General features: G+C 47.8%; 1 long non-coding RNA gene across 4 annotated transcripts in view; it reads left to right on the forward strand.

Moving 5' to 3' along the window:
- The window catches only part of LOC137541395 (uncharacterized), a 509,076-nt gene that overhangs the window by 273,041 nt on the left and 213,498 nt on the right, over positions 1 to 22,537 (forward strand). For 2 of the 4 annotated variants that reach the window (XR_011025150.1, XR_011025147.1), the window contains exon 4: positions 21,648 to 21,738. The exons of the other annotated variants lie outside the window; for them this stretch is intronic. This is a non-coding gene — a long non-coding RNA (uncharacterized lncRNA). The remainder of the gene's footprint in view (positions 1 to 21,647; positions 21,739 to 22,537) is intronic. 4 annotated transcript variants of the gene reach the window in all.

Below are 22,537 nucleotides of genomic sequence, written 5' to 3' on the forward strand. Positions count from 1 at the left end.
TCATGCTGGAGATAAGGCAAGAGAAAACTTACCTCCACGCAGTGAGAGAGCTATCTCATCTCTTCATTCCGTGCATTACCTCCTCTGTAGATAATTTCACACGCAGTTAATTAACAGCCTAGAAACCGGATAGACTAGCACTCCAATGGGGACAGACGTGTGCTAGAGTGGATAGACCCAGTAGCCCTGAGTGGGTCAGATAAAGTCCAACACGAGAAGTCCACAGCACCACGTCAGTTATCTATAGCTCTTTTATTGTTTTAAAAAGACAAAGAGATAGCCATAACAGCTGTTATGGCTATCTCTTTGTCTTTTTAAAACAATAAAAGAGCTATAGATTACTGACGTGGTGCTGTGGACTTCTCGTGTTAATTAACAGCCTGTCTTTAACTCTGGAGTTATTTTAAGGATTGGAGAGTTCACTTAGACAGAAGAGTTAATTTTAGGTTTGCCTGAGGTAAAATGTTGCCTGAATACTACATGCCTTATCACCATGGTAACCACTCTAGAAACATTATTAAAGGCAGGCCTCAATTCACTAAGCTTATCTCCTATGTGTTCTGTAAGCGCTGTGGAAGATGTTGGCACTATATAAATACTAAATGATTATGCCTGCTGTAAAAGTGTCTACAATGGTCATGAGGGCATCAGAACTAGAAGATGGAGTAAGATTTTTGTTTTGGCTGATTGTCCATTTGAGACGTTGATTTTTGTGTAGCCCATTTTGTATATTTTATCTTCCCTGACTGCTGGCATTTTGTATATTTTGTCTTCCCTGACTGCTGGCATTTTGTATATTTTGATGGAAAATCTATCCTGTTCCATTTGCATATAAATCTATTTGCCTGCATGCATTGCTCTTTTGATTTCATACTGTAAAGCTCCTGGAGATTAGAGGCATTTGCGGCACGGTGAAATCCGCAGCCACGCACAGTTAATTGTAGCAAGAGATTGATTACTGATCGGCTGGAAATGTATCGGTGACTAGTGACTGATTTATCACCTTGCGCTATGAAAGGTTTGCTCGATGCAGCGTAACGTTACATTACCATTATGCTAAGCTAGAAAAAAAGTGTATGGCCATGTGAAAGCAAATAAATAATAAACAATAACCCCTTTAATAAATATGCATTAAAACCTGTCAACAGGTGGTGGTGCAGGACTATATGAATGTTAAATGAAAATAAGTCCAGGATGTCCCAGTGTGTCAGTAAGGTATGGCTGTTTGTTTGGAGGTAGCGACAGACCAAAAACGCCATCACTAAAAGGAAAATCAATAAATGCACTAAATAAAGCTAAACACTTAAAGGACACCTGAGAGGGACAGTGAGAGGGATATGGAGTCGGAGGCTGCCATATTTATTTCCTTTGACACAGTGCAAATTATCTGGCTGTCCTGCTGATCCTCTGCCTGTAATACGTTTAGCCATAGACCCAGAACAAGCATGCAGATCAGATGTTTGACTGAAGTTTTACGCATGCTTGTTTCAGGTGTTACTCAGAGACACTACTGATGCAGGAAAGATCAGGTCTGCCAGGCAACTGGTATTATTTAAAAGGAAATACATATGGCAGCCTTCATATCTCTTATTTCAGGTGTGCCAATTTCAGACAGTAGCCTCTGGTCCCTTTTTAAAGAGGGATTGTCGGCTTTAAAATCACATTCCATTTACCCGCTGCAGTTTGTTAATTATGCAGCCTGGAACCTCACCTTGCAACCACTCCAATCTATTCAGAAATGTTTCTGCTGTAATAAATTTTATCTCGGGCAGCTTGGCTCTATTTTTTGCCAGAGAGAGAAGCTTGTCATCACCCCTCCCACATGCCTGCTCCTCACTGATTGGCTGAGGGCAGTTCAGTGGGAAGCTGCTGAAATCTGATCTTGCTGTACTGACATGTTTACAAAGCAATCTAGCTGACAGTGCAGATTCTAGAAGGAAAGATGTGAGGGAGGAAATTACATCAGGATTGGCTTGAGTCAGAGGGAAAATGCCAGAAACAGGATTCTCTTTATTTACAATACATGTATATAAAACTCACTGTAATCAAAATGTGGACAGTGCAATACATCTGTTATCTAAGTAGTGCAATCAGTCAAATAACAGACATACATATCTTAGTCTTATCTCATAGGCTCATAAATAATAAAGCTTATTCATCAAGACAATATCTAATATCAGGCTATTGGATTTTAGCCTGGCCACAATAGAATGCAATAAATACTGTTCTATTTTGGTGAAATACCTTCTGGTTTTTGTTGTGTGTTTTTGTTTTTAAATCAATTTTTAATATAAACCATAATAAAAAAAAACACCCAAAAAATGGCACTACACATTCCCTTTTATATAGTGGCGCCCCTTTACAAGTACAGCACAATGAAGACTGACAGTTGCGGATCTGGAAGCAGACACTGAGCGTGTGTCGTACATCTCTCTCTCCCCGCGATCTTCCCGGTCGCGCATGATATCCCCATTCTCGCCACGCTACGTCTGTCACACTTTAAATCCTATTATTTTCATGCTCCCGCTTTTATATTGTAAATTGCCGGCTGCGTTGCTTCATTACATGTCATCGAGCGGGAAGACATTAAAGTGAAAGCTGTATTAAGACTCTTGACTGGCTGCTTCGGCCCCTCGCTCTCTCCCTGGCGCTGGGGTGGATGGTGCTGTGAGACGCCGGGCACAGTGCAGAGGCTGGCAGCTGGCACAGGACCTGTTGTAATTGGGAAGTCGGAACAGCTGCAGCGACTCCAGATGTTCTCTCGCCCGGCGCTCTGCGGCAGAGAAGCATCTTGTATTATCCGGGGAAAACACGCTAACAAGATATTAATGCCAACAAGCAAATCTGATTATGCACATACTAATTCCACTGCGTTTTAAGGGGAGCTCCACTGCTGTTGTATTTATGACTAGGAATGGTCTGTTTCAAAAGGAATTCTACATTCCAAGATGTGTCTTTACGATTTCTGTGGAATTTTTATTTTTAATTTTTGCTACCTGTCAAAGTTGGGTGATTAAAAAAAGTGGTGTTTTTTTTTTTTTTTTTTTTGCGGAATCTGGTATATTTTGAGGATGTACGCTATTATGCATAGTCCACATTACTGATTGTGAACTGTGGTACACTTCCAAATTCTCTGACCCAATAATTCCACGTCCATGTGATTGGCCTAAGAATTTTGAGTCTTGGTACTCGGTTGGTATTCTGCGGATTTCGGTTTCCGCAGCACAATGCTTATTCTCTGATTGGCCCAGTACTTCTGAGTATTGCGATTGGCCTAAAAGCTCCATGGAATGTGAACCAAAAGGACTGATTCACACTGCTGGCAGTGCATTTTGACGTGCTCAAACGCTTTTCTGCTACCATGTTTTCCTATCAAATGATCATTGCGTCATATTTTGTCTTATGGAACCCTAAACACTGACAAAGCTGGGAGATGTGGAGGCTACTTGCTGGACGGGAAATGCTTTGAGATGAAAGCTTCCATGCATCTCAATGCGAGAAGTGTTGGATCGTGGCGGTAAATAGCCAGAACGGCTGCAGTCAGCCGTCCATATGAACCAGCCGTAAAAGACGTTCTGTAGACGTCGGTGAACACAGGCTGTGTGGATGTGGGAGGGGTCACTGCTGAATGAAGTCACAGTATCACAGTAAGGCTTAGAACCCACTAGCAGCACTGGCATAATAACAGGGGATGCAGCCCTTCCAGGGTCCACTCCGGTCTGTTTTGTGAAGCCAGAGGGGTCGCAGCACAAGAGGAAAGCATGGCCGCACATCGGCGTGGAGGGGGGACTGTCTTCCCTCCCCCCCCCTCCTCTCTGTGCTCCCCCCCTCCTCTCTGTGCTCCCCTCCAGCGTCTATTAGTGGCAACAGGCGGGGAGCAGCAACACATGCCTCCATCGCTTAGGTCGCAGGTCTCTCAGTGCTTAATGCTACTTCCTGTTTAAACAAGAAGTAACGTCACAGATCTGAGCCCTCTGCGATGGAGGTTTGTGTTGCTGCTGTCTGCCTGTTGCCACTGATAATAGATGCTGGAGGGGAGCGCAGACATGAGTACCCGGGGTGGGGGGAGGGTACTGTCCCCCCCCCTTCCCACCGATGTGCAGCCATGCTTTTCTCTGCTGCTGCGACCCCTCCAGCCCCACAATACGGACCTGGGGGGGGCATCCAAATTTTTGCGGAGTGGCCCAGTGATTTCTAGTTACGCTCCTGACTAGCAGCACTTTTCTAAGCCTTTTGTAAGCGCTAGTGATTTGAAAAGCTCTTGCAAATAGAGATGGCTTGAACCTCCGATTTTCGGTTTTCAAACCGCAATAGACTTCAATGGGGAGGCGAACTTTGAAAACTAGAAACATTTATGCTAGCCACAAAAGTGATGGAAAAGATGCTTCAAGGGGTCTAACACCTGGAGGGGGGCATGGCGGAGTGGGATACACGCCAAAAGTCCCCGGGAAAAATCTGGATTTGACGCAAAGCAGCGTTTTAAGGGCAGAAATCACATTGAATGCTAAATGACAGGCCTAAAGTGCTTTCAAACATCTTGCATGTGTATACATCAATCAGGTAGTGTAATTAAGGTACTGCTTCACACTGACACACCAAACTCACCGTGTAACGCACCGCAAACAGCTGTTTGTACTAGTGACGGCCGTGCTGGACTGGTGCGCACCATGGCGAGAGTGCAGGTTTTGGTGGCTTTACAGCCCATATGGTCGGCCTGGCTGATGTAGCTGAATGACAGAACAGTGACTGTCCAGCTGATCAAATTTGGTCTGACCACAATGAAGCAACGACCTTATTATCTTTTGTGTGCCCCCCGAGACACTCATCTAGGCGCCGGTCATTGCTTCATTGTGATACACAAGCCCCTTCACCACGGCAAGGTAATGATCACGAAGGGGAATGGGCGCATGTACATGCCTTTTCTTTTGTTGTTGCAGCTGCCCTCAGTGCAGCCAGAAAAATTAGGCAGTCATGTACACGCACCATAAAAATTATTACAGCGGCCGCTGCTAGCAGCGGCCTAAAAAATTCAGCAATCCGCCTGGAGTCCCGGACCCTGTTGGTGGTGGCGGAGAAGGTAGTGAAGCGGCCTGCAGGCAGACATGCTGTGTGGAGGGACTGGGAGCGACTTAGTCTTTTTGGGGCAGGCCAGGCAGCCAGTCACATGGCGTGCAGGCAGAGATGCTGTGTGTGCGGGGACTGACTTAGTCTTGGGGCGGGCAGCAGCCCTCCGGGATCCATGCCTCATTCATTTTGATAAAGGTGAGGTACTTAACACTTTTGTGACTTAGGCGACTTCTCTTCTCTGTGACAATGCCTCCAGCTGCGCTGAAGGTCCTTTCTGAGAGGACGCTTGCGGCAGGGCAGGAGAGAAGTTGGATGGCAAATTGGGACAGCTCTGGCCACAGGTCAAGCCTGCGCACCCAGTAGTTCAAGGGTTCCTCATCGCTGTTCACAGCAGTGTCTACATCCACACTTAAGGCCAGGTAGTCGGCTACCTGCCGGTCGAGGCGTTGGTGGAGGGTGGATCCGGAAGGGCTACGGCGAGGCGTTGGACTAAAGAACGTCCGCATGTCCGACATCACCATGAGATCGCTGGAGCGTCCTGTCTTTGACTACGTGGACACGGGAGGAGGATTAGTGGTACCTTGCTGGCGTTGTGCTGTCACATCACCCTTAAAGGCATTGTAAAGCATAGTTGACAGCTGGTTCTGCATGTGCTGCATCCTTTCCACCTTCAGGTGAGTTGGTAACAGGTCCGCCACTTTGTGCCTGTACCGAGGGTCTAGTAGTGTGGCCACCCAGTACAGCTCATTCCCCTTGAGGTTTTTTATACGGGGGTCCCTCAACAGGCAGGACAGCATAAAAGACGACATCTGCACAAAGTCGGATCCAGTACCCTCCATCTCCTTTTGCTCTTCCTCAGTGACGTCACGTAAGTCAAACTCCTCCCCCCAGCCGCGAACAATACCACGGGAAGGTTGAGCAGCACAAGCCCCCTGCGACGCCTGCTGCGGTTGTTCTCCTGCCGCTGTCCCCTCCTCCTCCTCCTCCTCCCCCAAAGAAACACCTTGCTCATCATCCTCTGAGTCTGACTCGTCTTCTGCACACGACCTCTCTTCTTCCTCCTCCTCCCCCCTCTGTGCTGCCGCAGGTGTTGAGGAAACAGCTGGGTCTGATGAAAATTGGTCCCATGCCTGTTCCTGCCGTAACGGTTCCTGGTCACGCTCATTCGCAGCTTCATCCGCCACTCTACGCACAGCACGTTCCAAGAAGTACGCGTAGGGAATTAAGTCGCTGATGGTGCCCTCACTGCGGCTCACCAGGTTGGTCACCTCCTCAAACGGCCGCATGAGCCTGCATGCATTTTTCATCAGTGTCCAGTTGTCGGGCCAGAACATCCCCATCTTCCCAGACTGTTTCGTTCTACTCCAGTTGTAGAGGTACTGGGTGACGGCTTTCTTCTGTTCTAGCAGGCGGGAGAACATGAGCAGGGTCGAGTTCCAGCGAGTGGGGCTATCGCAAATGAGGCGTCTCACCGGCATGTTGTTTTTACGCTGAATTTCTGCAAATCGTGCCATGGCTGTGTAAGAGCGCCTTAAATGCCCACAGAACTTCCTGGCCTGCTTCAGGACATCCGCTAAGCCAGGGTACTTTGCCACAAATCTTTGAACCACTAGATTCATGACATGTGCCATGCAGGGTATGTGTGTCAGCTTCCCCATATGCAAAGCGGCAAGCAGATTGCTGCCGTTGTCGCACACCACGTTGCCTATCTCCAGGTGGTGCGGGGTCAGCCACTCATCCACCTGTTTCTTAAGAGCAGCCAGGAGAGCTGCTCCAGTGTGACTCTCCGCTTTGAGACAAGCCATGTCTAAGATGGCGTGACACCGTCGTACCTGGCATGCAGCATAGGCCCTGCGGAGCTGGGGCTGTGTAGCTGGAGAGGAGAACTGCCACTCAGCCAAGGAGGAGGAGGAGGACAGCGAAGAGCATGTAGCAGGAGGAGAGGAGGTGGCAGGAGGCCTGCCTGCAAGCCGTGGAGGTGTCACAATTTGGTCCGCCGCTTTCTGCTTGCCATCGTTCACCACCAGGTTCACCCAATGGGCTGTGTAGGTAATGTAGCGGCCCTGCCCGTGCTTGGCAGACCAGCCATCCGTGGTCAGGTGTACCCTTGACCCAACGCTCTTCGCAAGAGATGACACCACTTGCCTCTCAACTTCACGGTGCAGTTGGGGTATGGCCTTTCTCGAAAAATAAGTGCGGCCTGGCATCTTCCACTGCGGTGTTCCGATGGCCACAAATTTACGGAAGGCCTCAGAGTCCACCAGCCGGTATGGTAACAGCTGGCGAGCTAACAGTTCCGCCACGCCAGCTGTCAGACGCCGGGCAAGGGGGTGACTGGCCAAAAGTGGCTTCTTCCGCTCAAACATTTCCTTCACGGACACCTGACTGCTGCTGTGGGCAGAGGAGCAGGAAGCGCTCAAGGGCAGAGGTGGAGTGGAGGAGGGTGCCTGTGAAGGTGCAAGGGAGAAAGCGGCAGAAGCAGATGATGCACCTGAAGGAGGAAGAGGAGAAGGAGGGTGACTTTTCTTTTGTGTGCTGCTGCTGCTTTTGCTCAGGTGGCCATCCCATTGCTGTTTGTGCCTTCGTAAGGCACTTGTCCCTACGTGAGTGTTGGCCTTTCCACGGCTCAATTTTTGTTGGCAGAGCGAACAGATGGCTTTGGTCCGATCTGAGGCACACACATTAAAAAATTTCCACACCGCTGAGCCACCCTGGGATGTGGGCACTATGGGGACCTCAGCAGCTGATGCTGAAGGGCAAGTTGGCTGGCTGTACATAGGTGGCGATACATGGTGCCGGACTCTGCCACCAGCTGTTTCTGACGAAGAGCTGCCCCAGCTTCTTTCAGCAACTTCTCTCCTCCTACTACTCTCTGACTCCCCCTCTGAACTGTCCCCCTCTTCATCTCCTCTATTGGGAACATACAGAGGATCCCTATTACCGTCATCATCGTAGTCATCCTGCCCAGCTTCGCTTGCCTCAGACAAATCCAAACTTGCACCATCAGTAGGTCCTTCATCCTCCTGACACGTTACATCCATAGTGTTGCCGCGTAACTCAGACATATTAGCTGGTGAAAATTCATCTGGCTGTAACAACAATGGCTGTGCATCAGTGATTTCAACACTAAATAATTCTTGCGAAGTGTCAAATGCAGCGGAAGTGGTGCTAGTAGTAGCGCTGGTGGCTGAGCAAGATGAGGTGTTCTGTGTCGCTAAATACTCAACCACGTCCTGACAATCTTGGGAGGTGATGGGACGTGCCTTCTTCCGAGCACTGTACTGTGGGCCAGGTCCACACGAAATTACATTTACACGACCTCGCGCAGACCTGCCGGGTGGCCTTCCTCTGCCTCTGCCACTACCTCTTCCTCTACCTGTTTTGTCCATATCGGGTATGCACGGAGTGGTATATCACACTGCGTGCACTCACGTAGGTAGGTGGGTTCACTTAACTGCACAGGTATGCGCACTGATGCGGTGGGTTCACTGAACAGTACAGGTATACAGTGGCAGGTTCACTGAACACAACAGGTATGCAGTGGCGGGTTCACTGAACAGGTATACAGTGGCGGGTCCACTGAACAGAACAGGTATACAGTGGCGGGTTCACTGAACAGGTATACAGTGGCGGGTCCACTGAACAGAACAGGTATACAGTGGCGGGTTCACAGAACAGGTATGCAGTGGCAGGTTCACTGAACACAACAGGTATGCAGTGGCGGGTTCACTGAACAGGTATACAGTGGCGGGTCCACTGAACAGAACAGGTATACAGTGGCGGGTCCACTGAACAGAACAGGTATACAGTGGTGGGTCCACTGAACAGAACAGGTATACAGTGGCGGGTTCACAGAACAGGTATACAGTGGCGGGTCCACTGAACAGAACAGGTATACAGTGGCGGGTTCACAGAACAGGTATGCAGTGGCAGGATCACTGAACAGGTATGCAGTGGCAGGATCAATGAACAGGTATGGAGTGGCAGGATCACAGTACAGGTATGCAGTGGGCTGAGGGCTCACTGAACAGAACAGGTATGCAGTGGCAGGATCACTGAACAGGTATGGAGTGGCAGGATCACAGTACAGGTATGCAGTGGGCTGAGGGCTCACTGAACAGAACAGGTATGCAGTGGCAGGATCACTGAACAGGTATGCAGTGGCAGGATCACTGAACAGGTATGCAGTGGCAGGATCACTGAACAGGTATGCAGTGGCAGGATCACTGAACAGGTATGCAGTGGCAGGATCACAGTACAGGTATGCAGTGGGCTGAGGGCTCACTGAACAGAACAGGTATGCAGCCAGGAAGAAGTTAAGCCTAACTAATCTTTCCCTATATGAGAGACTGCAGCAGCTCGCCCTACTCTCACTAATGCAGGCACACGAGTGGCCGTAATGGCCGCCGCTGCCTGCCTTATATAAGGGGGGGTGGGGCTCCAGGGGCTAGTGTAGCCTAATTGGCTACACTGGGCCTGCTGACTGTGATGTAGAGGGTCAAAGTTGACCCTCAGTGCATTATGGGGCGAACCGAACTTCTTCCGCAAAAGGTTCGCGTGCGGTACCCGCACGCGAACCACCTACGTTCGCGCGAACCACGTTCGCCGGCGAACCGTTCGGCCCAACTCTATGTGTAACGCACCGCACACAGCTGTTTGTGTAGTGACGGCCGTTCTGGACTGGTGCACACCATGGTCAGAGTGCAGGCGATAGCGGTTTTTAAGCCCATATGGTCGCCGGGCTGAGGTAGCTCAATGACAGAACAGTGACTGTCCAGCTGATCGAGTTGGGTCTGTCCACAATGAAGCAACGACCTTATTATCTTGGGTGTGCCCCCCCCCCCCGACAACTCATTTTACCACAGGTCATTGCTTCAGTGTGATATGCAAGCTCCTTCACCATGGCAAGGTAACGATCACGAAGGGGAATTGACACATGTACATGCCTTTTGTTTTGTTGCTGCTGCAGTGCAGCCAGAAAAATTAGGCAGGCATGTACACGCACCAGAAAATTTATTATAGTGGCCGCTGCTAGCAGGAATTCAGGAATCCGCCTGGAGTCCTGGACCCTGTTGGTGGTGGCGGAGAAGGCAGTCAAGCGGCCTGCAGGCAGAGATGCTGTGTGTGGGGACTGACTTAGTCTTCGGGCGGGCAGTAGCCCTCCGGGATCCATGCCTCATTAATTTTGACAAAGGTGAGGTACTGAACACTTTTGTGATCTAGGTGACTTCTTTTCTCAGTGACAATGCCTCCAGCTGCGCTGAAGGTCCTTTCTGACAGGACGCTTGAGTCAGGGCAAGACAGAAATTGAATGGCAAATTCTGACAGCTCTGGCCACAGGACAAGCCTGCGCACCCAGTAGTCCAAGGGTTCATCGCTGCTCAGTGTCTACATCCACACTTAAGGCCAGGTAGTCGGCTACCTGCCGGTCGAGGCATTGGTGGAGGGTGGATCCGGAAGGGCTAAGGCGAGACGTTGGACTAAAGAATGTTCACATGTCCGAGATCACCCTGAGATCACTGGAGCGTCCTGTCCTTGCCTGCGTGGACATGGGAGGACGATTACTGGCAGTGGTACCTTTATTCCGTTGTGCTGTGACATCACCCTTAAACGAATTGTAAAGCATAGTTGCCAGCTTGTTCTGCAACTGCAAGTGCTGCATCCTTTCTGCCTTCTGGTGATTTGGAAAAATCTCCACCACTTTGTGTTTATACCGAGGGCCTAGTAGCATTGCCACCCAGTACAGCTCATTCCCCTTGAGTTTTTTTTGTATACGGGGGTCCTTCAACAGGCTGGACAGCATGAAAGATGCCATCTGCACAAATTTGGATGCAGACGTACTATCCATCTCCTCTTGCTCTTCCTCAGTGATGTCAGGTAAGTTCTCCTCCTCCCCCCAGCCACGAACAATACCACGGGAAAGTTGAGCAGCACAAGCCCCCTGCGACGCCTGCTGCGGTTGTTCTTCTGCCTCCTCCAAAAAAAAAGTTCCTCATCTGACTCCTCTTCCCCACACGACTCTTCCTCCTCCTCCCCCATCCTGTGTGCTGCCGCAGGTGTTGAGGAAACATCTGGTTCTGAGAATTGATCCCACAACTTTTCCTCCTGTTCCTGTAACTGTTCCTGTTTACGCTCCTCCACAGCTTGATCCACCACTCTACGCACGGCTTGCTCCAGGAAGAAAGCATATGGGATCAAGTCGCTGATGGCGCCTTTACTGCGACTCACCAGGTTTGTCACCTCCTCAAACAGCCGCATGAGCCTGCAGGCATTTCACATGAGTGTCCAGTACTTCGGCCAGAACATCGTCATCTCCCCAGAGTGTGTCCTTCTACTGTAGTTGTAGAGATACTGGTTGACAGCTTTCTCCTGTTGTAGCAGGCAGTTAAACATAAATGTTGAATTCCAGCGAGTCAGGCTATCGCAAATCAAGCGTCTAACCGGCAAGTTCTTTCTCTGCTGAATATCGGCAAAGCGTGCCATGGCCGTGTAAGATGGCCTGAAATGCCCACACTACTTCCTGGGCTGCTTCAGGACATCCTGTCAGCCTGGGTACTTGGATACAAATCTCTGAATTATTAGATTTAGCACATGTGCCATGCAGGGTACATGTGTCAACTTCACCAAATTCAAAGCCGAAATGAGATTGCTGCCGTTGTCACACACCACGTTGCCGATCTCCAGCTGGTGCGGGGTCAGCCACTGATCCACCTGTTTAAGAGCAGCCAGGAGAGCTGCTCCAGTGTGACTCTCTGCTTTGAGGCAAGACATGTCTAAGATGGCGTGACACCATTGTACCTGGAATGCAGCATAGGCCCTGGGGATCTGGGGCTGTGTAGCTGGAGAGGAGATCGCAGCACCAATAGACTTGAACTGCCACTCAGCCGAGGAGGAGGAGGACGACGACAGCGAAGAGGATGTAGCAGGAGGAGAGGATGTGGCAGGAGGCCTGCCTGCAAGCCATGGAGGTTTTCCAACTAGGTCCGCTGCACAGCCACGTACTCCCTGCTTGTCAGCGGTCACCAGGTTGACCCAATGGGCTGTGTAAGTAATGTACCTGCCCTGGCCATGCTTGGCAGACCAGGCATCCGTGGTCAGATGGACCCTTGACCCAACGCTGTGTGCCAGAGATGACACCACTTGCCTTTCAACTTCATGGAACAGTTTGGATATCGCCTTTTTTGAGAAATAATTGCGGCCTGGTATCTTCCACTGCGGTGTCCCAATGGCCACAAATTTTCGGAAGGCCTCAGAGTCCACCAGCTGGTATGGTAACAGCAGTTTCGCCAAGCCAGCTGTCAGACTCCGGGCAAGGGGTTGACTGGCAGACATTGGCTTCTTCCGCTCAAAAATTTCCCTCACGGACACCTGGCTGCTGCTGTGTGCAGAGGAGCAGGAACCGCTCAAGGTGAGAGGCAGAGTGGAGTAGGATGGCTGTGATTGTGAAGGTGCAAGGGAGAAAGCAGCTGAAGATGATGCACCTGGAGGAGGAAGAGAAGGATGGTGGCTTTGCTTTTGTGTGCTGCTTTTCCTCAGGTGGTCTTCTTGCCATTGCAGTTTGTGTCTTTTCTCCATGTGCCTTCGTAAGGCAATTGTCCCTACGCGGGTGTTGGCCTTTCCACGACTCAGTTTTTGGCTGCAGAGAGAACAGATGGCATTGCTCTGATCTGAGGCAGACACACAAAAAAATGTCCACACCACTGAGCCCTGGGGTGTGGGCATTTTGGTGGCGTCAGCAGCTGACGTTGAAGGGCATGTTGGCTGGCTGTCCATAGGTGACGATACATGGTGCCGGACACTGCCTCCAGCTATTTCTGACGAAGAGCACCCCCTGCTTCTTTCAGGAACTTGTCTCCTTCTACTCCTCTCTGACTCCCTCCTCTGAACTGTCCCCCAGGTCATCTCCTCTATTGGGAACACACGTGAGACCCGTATCATCATAATCGTCCTCCCCAGCTTTGCTTGCCTCAGACACCTCCAAAACTGCACCAACAGCAGGTACTTCATCATCCTCCTCCTCACACGTTATGTCAATAGTGTCGCCTAACATATGAGGTGGTGTAACTTGCTTAGCACCTTCATCTTGTTGTAACAATAATGGCTGTAAATCGGTGATTTCCCCACCACATAACTCCTGCGAAGTGTCAAATGCAGCGGATGTGGTGCTTGTAGCGCTGGTGGCTGCGGAAGATGAGGTTTTCTGTGTTAAATAGTCAACCACGTCCTGACAATCTTTGGAGTTGATGGGATGTGCCTTCTTCTGAGCACTATACTTTGGTCCAGGGCCGCACGAAATCACATCAGCATGACCTCGAACAGACCTGCTGGGGGTCCTGCCTCTGGGTCTGCCTCTGCCTGTTGTTTTGTGCATATCAGGGGGAAGGGGGGGGGGGATTGAAGTGAAAGGTATGTGCTGACTTGACTAATACAATGTGCAGTGAAAGGTATTCAGTGACTGGTATTGCAATACAATGTGCAGCTGTCACACAGGTGCAGTTAACAGGTATGCACGGACTGGTATATTAAACAGCATGCAGTCACACAGGTACTGTGAACCATTATGCAATGACTAGTATTACAAATGTGCAGCTGTCACACACACAGGTACCGTGCAGGAACAGGTGCAGTGACTGGTGGTATATAACACTGCGTGCGCTCACGTAGGTAGGTGCACTGAACAGGTGGGTATGCAGTGATTGGTATTACAAATGTGCAGCTGTCACACACAGGTAGTCACTGAATGTGCTGGGCCTGGAAGTGGCACAGTAGGAATTACCAAGGGGCAAGGGCCAGCTGTGACTGACAGGGCTGTATATGCAACACAAGTCTCTGTGGGACACACACAAAAAAAAAATAGATCACAAGAACATTAGCTCTCAAAAGAGCTGTTTTGGGGTGCTTTTAAGCAATAAATATCAGCAAGGAGCAAGCTAACAAGCCTAACAAGAGCCTAACTAAGCTTTCCCTAAGTCTACAGCAGGTTCCTCTCCCTTCTCTAATTACTGCAGCCACACGAGTGAGTGAAAATGCTGACGCTGCCTGCCTTTTTATAAGGGGGGCTCCAGGAGAGAGTGTAGCCTGATTGGCTACCCTGTGTCTGCTGACTGTGATGTAGAGGGTCAAAGTTGACCCTAATGGTGTAATATATGGGGCGGGGCAAACTCGCATTTAGTTTGCGGCTCACCGTGAACGCGAACCACAGAAGTTTGGGCCATTTCAACTTGCAAATGTAATGCTATGGGTGTGATCCCACTGGAGTGATGTGAATTTATAAAACCCCCCCATAGCATTGAATATTAGCAAGAGCTTTTCAAATACCTAGCGCTTAGGAAAGCGCTGCTAGTGGGTTCCAGCCCGTTCACACTTACATACGCAAAACATTTACAACGTTGGTGTTTTGCGGCAGTGAGTTTTACGTGCTAAACACTTATTTTTCACTGCCCATTTTAGCTTTTTTTGAGCAATCTCAATTGAAATTCATTGTGATCACAAAAAAAAATGCTAAAAAAAATATGCTGCATGTAAAGAGTCTTGCGTTTAGCGCTAATCGCTGGCAATCATAGCAGTGTGAGCACTGCCATATAGTTAACATTGCCCTAACCCTTTTAAAAGTGCCAGTGATCACCAGAAATTAGCTGTAAACGCCTGCTAATTGCCTAATTGTGAATGTACAATAAGGGCTTATTCACGCTCGCAATTTTCCACATGCACAAATCTGTTTTGCGATTTTTCTGTACTGCGGTGCGAATTAACAGCGACTTTTTAGCGAAAAACCACAAGTTTATCACAAAATGGTTTTTGAAGGCATTTTTTGATTGAAAGTCAAATTTTTCATTATACATGTGAGTTCAGTTTACACAAGTGTTTTTTGTTTTTGTTTTTTTGTTTTTTTTCCTTTTAGCAGTCAGAGGACACCTGGCAGAACTTTATTTTTTACACAGTGGAGCCATTTTGAGATCTCGTTAGTTGAGCACTTCATACATAGGAGCACAAGAAGTAGTGTTGTCATATCCAGGCAGGGCCGGGGGCGGTGGGGGGGGCCTGGGGCGCCTCTTAGTCTAATAGCAATCAGTGTGTGACGGCTGGGATGGGAGGGATGGAGGGGCGCAGTTTTGTCTCTCAGCCTTGGGTGCTGGTGGACCTTGTCCCGGCTCTGGCCAGATGTCAGGGTAGCCAGGAGTGTAGCCAGTTATGGGTAGCCAAGTGTGTAGCCAGGTATATAGGGTGCCAGGTGTAGCCAGTTATAGGGAGGTAGGTGTAGCCAGGTATATAGGGGAGCCAGGTATATATAGGGTGCCAGGTGTAGCCAGGAGTATAGGGTGCCAGATGTCCCCTCCCTCCCGATCCCCCCCCCTCGATCCTCACTTTTGGGATGGGGATCCCCCTCTGTGGGTGGGGGATCCCCATTCTGTGCGGAGGTATTTTGATGGGGGATCCCTTTCTGCGGGCGGGGGGATCCCCCTTCTGTGCGGCATGCAGGTGGCCTCTACCCCCTCCCCCCTTCCTCGCTCTCCCCCCCCCCTTCCTCGCTCTCCCCCCCCCCCCCTTCCTCGCTCCCCCCCCCTTCCCTGTCTAAGCCCTTTGAGCAAATAGAACTACTCACCCTGGGGCCCTCTCCAGCGCAGCACTTCTTCCTCCATCACAAAGTCCCGTCTCTTTACAGTTACATTACGAGGTTTGGTGACGTCACCAAGTCTTGTAATGTAACTGTAAAGAGACGGGACTTTGCGATGGAGGAAGAAGTGCTGCGCTGGAGAGGGCCCCAGGGTGAGTAGTTCTATTTGCTCAAAGGGCTTAGACAGGGAAGGGGGGGGAGCGAGGAAGGGGGGGGGGAAGCGAGGAAGGGGGGGGGTAGAGGCCACCTGCATGCCGCACAGAAGGGGGATCCCCCCGCCCGCAGAGGGGGATCCCCATCCCAAAATACCGCCGCACAGAAGGATTCCCCCGCTCGCAGAGGGGATCCCCATCCCAAAATACCGCTGCACAGAAGGGGATTCCCCCGCCCGCAGAGGGGATCCCCCAGCCCAAAATACTGCCGCACAGAAGGGGGATCCCCCCGCTCGCCCTAGCACATTCTCTCCCTAGGGATTCCCTAGGGAGAAGCATGCAGCAGCCTGCAGAGGCTGCTGCAGCGCTGCTGATCACAGCGTGAGAGGGGAAAGTGCAGGACGAGCTGAGTTCGCCCAGAACATTTCCAGCAAGTTTTCTTTGGACAACCTCAGCTTGTCCAGAACGCTAGGCAGGTTAACCTCCTTAGCGGTTATCACGAGTCCAGCTTGAGGTGGAAAAAACAAGCTAGGAGCGGTTATCGCGAGCTGAACTTGTGGTAGCCACCAGAAGGTCTATGCAGAGCAATGTGTGCAGTGAGCGTTTTTAACTCACCTCCGAGGCTCTGCTTCCCCCTGGCGTGATAATGACAGCTGGCAATCTCCTCCATAAGGTTAGAGCGCCACCCTGAGTACAGAGGGAGAACTGCAGCGCTGGATCTCAGGGAGGTGAGTCAGTGCTGGGACTGCTGCAGATCTCTCTGCAGTGTGATTTTTCTCCAGGTTTTAGGGTCTAAAAGCATGTTAAAAAATTGCACCGCTTTTAGACCTTAAAATCCGGAAAGAATCGGACCACCAAGGGTGGTTAATACTGAGGTTCCTCTAGCTATCGACTACTTGGGGGCACCTCTAGCTACTTAATATTGAGGTTCCACTAGCTACCGGAAATTAAGTGGCACCTGTAGCTACCTATGACAGCAAGGGACATAAGGGAGAAGTGACAGCTGGGCCAGCCAGCACACTTATGTTGCATGTTCGTGAGGGTTTGTAGGTTCATTGAGGGCAAAGTATAAGGTTCCAGGAGTCCAGGACATCTGTGCCTATAACAAAGGAAAGAACCGAGAGCCCAATATAGTGTAGTATTTAAATCAATAGTAGATTTATATGAGTATCAACGGTTATACTCTGAAACAAGGGTCGCCACACAGGCAACCACTGGCAAGGCAGGTGGGGAGAATTAGTACCTGACTCCACACAGGCTTAAGTCTCTCTGTGTAGATAGGAAGAAAATGGGGATTACCCCCCCCCCCCTCCACCAAGGGTGGACTAGACTGATTGCAAATTTGTGAACAGAAGCGCCGACAAGGATAAAAACGTTTAAAAGGAGGACGTTTGGTGGACTTGCCTCCCTCATAGAACAGACTTTGAGAAGTTACTATAATTCACAGTAACATTTTAGATACTCCAAAAGTGCAACGCGTTTCGCAGGTCACTATCCTGCTTCATCAGGCAGTGAATTGGAGAAAGCAAGAAAGGGTCTATGCCGTGGCGAGGAGCTTGGCCACGGCACAGAATCTTTCTTGCTTTCTCCAATTCATTGCCTGATGAAGTGGGATAGTGACCTGCAAAACGCGTTGCACTTTTGGAGTATCTAAGTAATAAATGTTACTGGGAATTATAGTAACTTCTCAGTCTGCTGTTCAACGAGGGAGGCAAGTCCACCATACTTCCCCCTTTTAAAAGTGAATATCCTCGTCGGTGCCTCTGTTTACAAATTTGCAATCTGTGCCTATAGGCTTCTGTGGGGAAAATCCGGACCTGGTTATATCATGTCACTTTTATCTAAACCGTGCAACAGACGAAAATCTTGAACTCCATTTAATTAAAAAAAAATTCTGATGAGCTAATGTTCAGGTTGAATAGTGTTTACGGAAGGTAAATCAGATATTTTTGTCTTATTTAGCCTGGAGTTTGGACAATGAAATTGCACTTCCTGTTGCTGATTGGCCATCTCTGCTAATGACTTAAAAGTAACCTGAAGTGACAGGGATATGAAGGTGGACATATTTTTTCAGTTGAATCAATACCAGTTGCTTGGCTATCCTGTTGATATTTCTGGTCAGTGATATCTGAATCTCACATTTGAAACAAGTGTGGAGCTAATCTTGTTAGACTTTTGTCAGATAAATCTAATCTGCATGCTTGTTTAGGGTCTATGGCTAAAAGTGTAAAGTCCCTTTTACACTTATGGTGGTCCATCGTGTCACATCGCGCAAAAATACAGTATCCCATTGCAGAAGCAGTGATTGCAGAAACAGTATGGTTACTGTGCTCCACAGGTGGTCACCAGCAATACTGTGATGAGGCTAAACCTAACCCAAGTGGGAGCCAACTATCTCCATTCAGCTTCATACTTCCTAAAGATCAGTAGTGAAGGGAGGACACCTCTTTAAAGATCTAGATGAAAAATCAACTAAACATTTTTCTCAGACCTGCATTGTCCGCATACTGAATCCAATGATCCCAAGTTCGTTTTTTTTTTGTTTTGTTTTTTTTTGTGGTCAATCCTATCATGAGATATAGCCAACATTCTCTCATAAATTGATGAACTATATTTACAACTGGTTCAACAGAAAGAGTAGACTCCTTCCATTGCAACGCTAGATAAGCCTTAGCCCCATCACAATAAATTGGGTTAGACAATGAACCAGAAATTTAGTCGAAGATGGTTTATGTCCTAATAAAAGGATAGCTGGATCTTTAATCACATTGTGTATCAGAGAAACTATTCTATCCCAAAAACTTGATACTAGAGGACAAGTTCACCATATATTAGAGAATGTTCCTACTCCCAGACACCCCCTATAGCATTGAGAAGAATGAGCACAATTTGCATGATGTAGTCTGGAAGGAGTCAAATATGCTCTGTGAAATACAGTAAAACCTTGGATTGAGAGTAACTAGGTTTGAGAGCGCTTTGCAATACAAGCAAAATGTTTTGTGAAGTTTTTTTGTCTTAATATTCAAATAAAAAAAGTTTACTTGTGTGACATCCTCAAAACTAAGATGATAGTGCTTCTCCCTTTGAGGCAGCAGGACTGTACAAAGACACATTTCTGTGAAAACCTTAAAAGTAGGCAAAAGCAACTGTCATTGGATACGTTTCTTGTTAAAGCCACACAAAAAGGTTGGGGTGAGCTACTAGATAGCAATGATTCTGTTGAAGTGAAAGCTGTATTTTTTTTCTTTGTATTTTTATTTTATACAGTGCAGTACTTTGTATTAAAACATTTTTAGAACTGTTCTTGGATTGTGGAACAAATCACTTGTTTACATGAATCCTTATGGGGAAATTCTTTGCTTTAAGAGTGCTTTGGATTACAAGCATGTTTCCAGAACCAATTATGCTTGCACGCTTAGGTTCCACTGTATCTTAATGTTTGTTTCTATCAAGCGTAAAAAAGTCCCCCCTTAGTAAGAGTAGAGAAGCACTCCAACCAGTCTTCTTGATCTAGACAGACCAAATTCCTTGGTCCACTGATCCCTGTTATCTTACGAAGGAGAGGACCCAATAATTGTAAAATAAAGATAGGAGATAAGCCATAAACTGTGATTGACACCAACTTTCAAAATATGAGGGCAAGACTGAATCTTGAGTGGGGACAATAGAACGGAAAAAATGTAAGATTTGATTAACCTGAAATGTGAGCCGGTTGGTAGTAGGGATGATCGGAACCAGCAAATTCCGTTCCGCCGGAAATCACGGATTCCGTCAGTCTTGACTTCCGTCGCTATGAACACTCCTCCTCCTCCTCCTCCTCCTCCTCCTATCCATCCATCCTCTTGTATCATCTTGTAGGGAATTGCAGTTTTTCGAAAGCCAGCTTACATACCATGGCTGGGAATTGAACCCAGGTCTCAGTGCGTGGTAGGTAGCTGGCTTATCTGCTATACCACCAACACTACATACTGAAGGCAGCCTAGCATGTACCATTATGATCAATCCAAGAGAAAAAGTAGCATGCTTAAGGATTTGTAGCATGTCAAAACCCAACTCACCATGGCTGGGAATTGAACCCAGGTCTCAGTGTGTGGTAGGTAGCTGACTTATCCGCTATACCGCCAACAACACTACATACTGAGGGTAGCCTAGCATGTACCATTATGATCAATCCAAGAGATGGAGGGAGGGAGGGATTTTTTTTTCCGGAAAATTCCGCGGAAATAAAAAAAAGTTCAGCAGAATTCCGTTTTAGAGGTTTAGCAATTCCGTTCCGACCACCGGAATCGGAATTGCCCTAATCGGAATTGTTAATACCACGGAATCCAGCGAGCATCCCTAGTTGGTAGTGCAAACTTCTCATGTACCTCAGAGCTTCGAAGCAATCTAGACCTGGTAATGTAAGATTGAAGCCTCTTTCTCAGTTACCCATGTGAAGTCTTGAAAACATCCTTGAATAAAATCAGGATTGCCTATCAGGGACGTCAAATGGGAAGGATTAGAAGATGGCTTCAGGGGAGCTCGAAGCCTTTTCCGTAATTGTAAGGTTAGTTGGGTCGAATGAAGAAATGTTCCACTCCCTGGTACCCTAGGAAGCAAGAACCAAATTAAGGATTGGAGACTACAAGGCCTGCATTGAGAAGATTCTATAGTGACCCAAAGGGGAGCCCAATCCCCCTGCAAAAATAGAAGCAAAATAGGCCATTAGACCTAAATTGGTACATTGCAGATCTGAGAACTCGTGATCTTCTTCCGGCCCAGACAAGTTTAAATATCTTCATTTGGAGTGTGTGTAAATCCGCTATCTGGACCCCCACTGGTTAAGTCCTGAAAAGGTACAGAATTTTAGGTAGTGGGGTCATTCGAACTGAGTTAATTCTCCCCAGTTACTGAGTACTGATGAAGAATTTGCAATGAAGAAATCAAATGACTGTAATTAATTTTGAATAGATCAGAGCACAAACCCGCTATTTTGACACCAAAATATTTTTAAAAAAGTGTTGGTGATATTGAAGCCCAAAGGTTGTCACCAGAATTCACCAGCCAGTTTTGATCACTTTGACCATATTAACCAGGGCTCATTTGTCTCGAACATGTCCAGCTCTAGAGTCAAGAGTGACATTTATGTTGGAAATTCTCCACCAAAGGCCTGTTACTGCAGCAGTTTGGTTAGAAAAGCAATAAGCACAAGGCAATACTTCTAAACTGCAACAACAAAAAACCCTTCCCCATTCATTGTATGGTAAGAAAGTAAGTTATCGGTGCTGAGTATACTCCCGGGCATTGAAGTGAGTTATACCGCGCGTTTTATCGCTGTGTCTTGGAAATCAGCCGCTCGGCCCCCTCAAGGCTCTCGCAGAACACTCCGAGGACTTTGAAATTAGATAAAGAGCTTCTACACAGCTGAGATCTATAGCTTTGTCAATAATCCTTTCCCTTTTTAGATAGGACTGTATATTTCATCAAACTTTAACAATTCAATCCTTTTTTACAGTTTTCTGGAGAAAATGAAAAAAATATATTCTAAAATGACTCTAAATTTAATTTTACCCTTAAAGGGAGTAGACTATTTATTTTGGATGTATTGGGCCATTTGGCTTTTAATGTACTTGCACTAATTTTCACAATCGTACCTTGGCTTTATAGTAAAAAGACGCTGATCATGCATATAAAGTCTACTACATACTCTGTAGACGCCACTAAAGTTCAGGTACCATTTTTATTTGCATTTAATTAAAAAAAGTATGTTAAAATCCTATGTGTGAAAGTGTAAGGTCGTTTCACACTGGCACGTTGTTACCATTTTGCCGCAGGGTAACGAGATGCAATTGAAAGTCTATGGGGCATGTCATACCTGGTGCGCCGTGATCCGCTTAAAGTTACGCGTGGTGAACTGGAAGTCATGTAAGTCTACAGCAAAGCAACTGTTTGAAGTTTTTTTGTTCATGTAACAGCATGCATGAGCAGAAGCATATTTTTTTTTCAACACTTCTGCGCAATTCAAATTTTGGCCACAGCAAGTGAGCCTCACTTCCTACTTGGCTTGCAGCCGGAAAGGGAGTTTACTGCGCATTGCCACAGTAATCACCAAAGGCTATTTTTAGCACCGCTCTTACACCGCTGGTTGCCAGTCTGAAACCGGCCTAAAAAAAAAAAAATCTAAATGAAAAAACACCCATTCGACCTTACCACAGACCCTCAGCAACCTCTCCTGCCTGCTCACTCCTTCACCACCTCCAATCAGTCTAAGGGCTCAGCCACACTATAATCGGTTTTCTGAGCACTTTGGGATTGATTAGTGCTTTCTGAGTGATTTGTAAAAATTGCTCCCATTCACTTTCATTAAAATGGCACTAAAAATCGCTGCGATCGCGTATGTGAAAAATCACGGCGACTACCACGATTTTAATGAAAGTGAATGGGAGCAATTATTAAAAAGTGCACAAAGCACTAATTGATCACAAAGTGCTCTGAAAAGCTTATAGTTTGGCTGAGCCCTAATGCCATGCCTCCTTCAAGAGACTGATGTCCATCATAGGTGATCAGCCAGCAGGGATTGTTCCAATAGACAGAACAAACTCTCTCTGTAATCCAAAACTTTGGGCGGTGTTCTAATTCAGTGCCCAGAGCTAAATTCAAGACTGGTGCTTTATCCAAGATACAAAAAAATAAAAATTCAACATGGTGTAAACTGATACGTACT

This window comes from Hyperolius riggenbachi, chromosome 12, assembly GCF_040937935.1.
Source record: "Hyperolius riggenbachi isolate aHypRig1 chromosome 12, aHypRig1.pri, whole genome shotgun sequence".
NCBI classification, from domain to species: Eukaryota; Metazoa; Chordata; class Amphibia; order Anura; family Hyperoliidae; genus Hyperolius; species Hyperolius riggenbachi.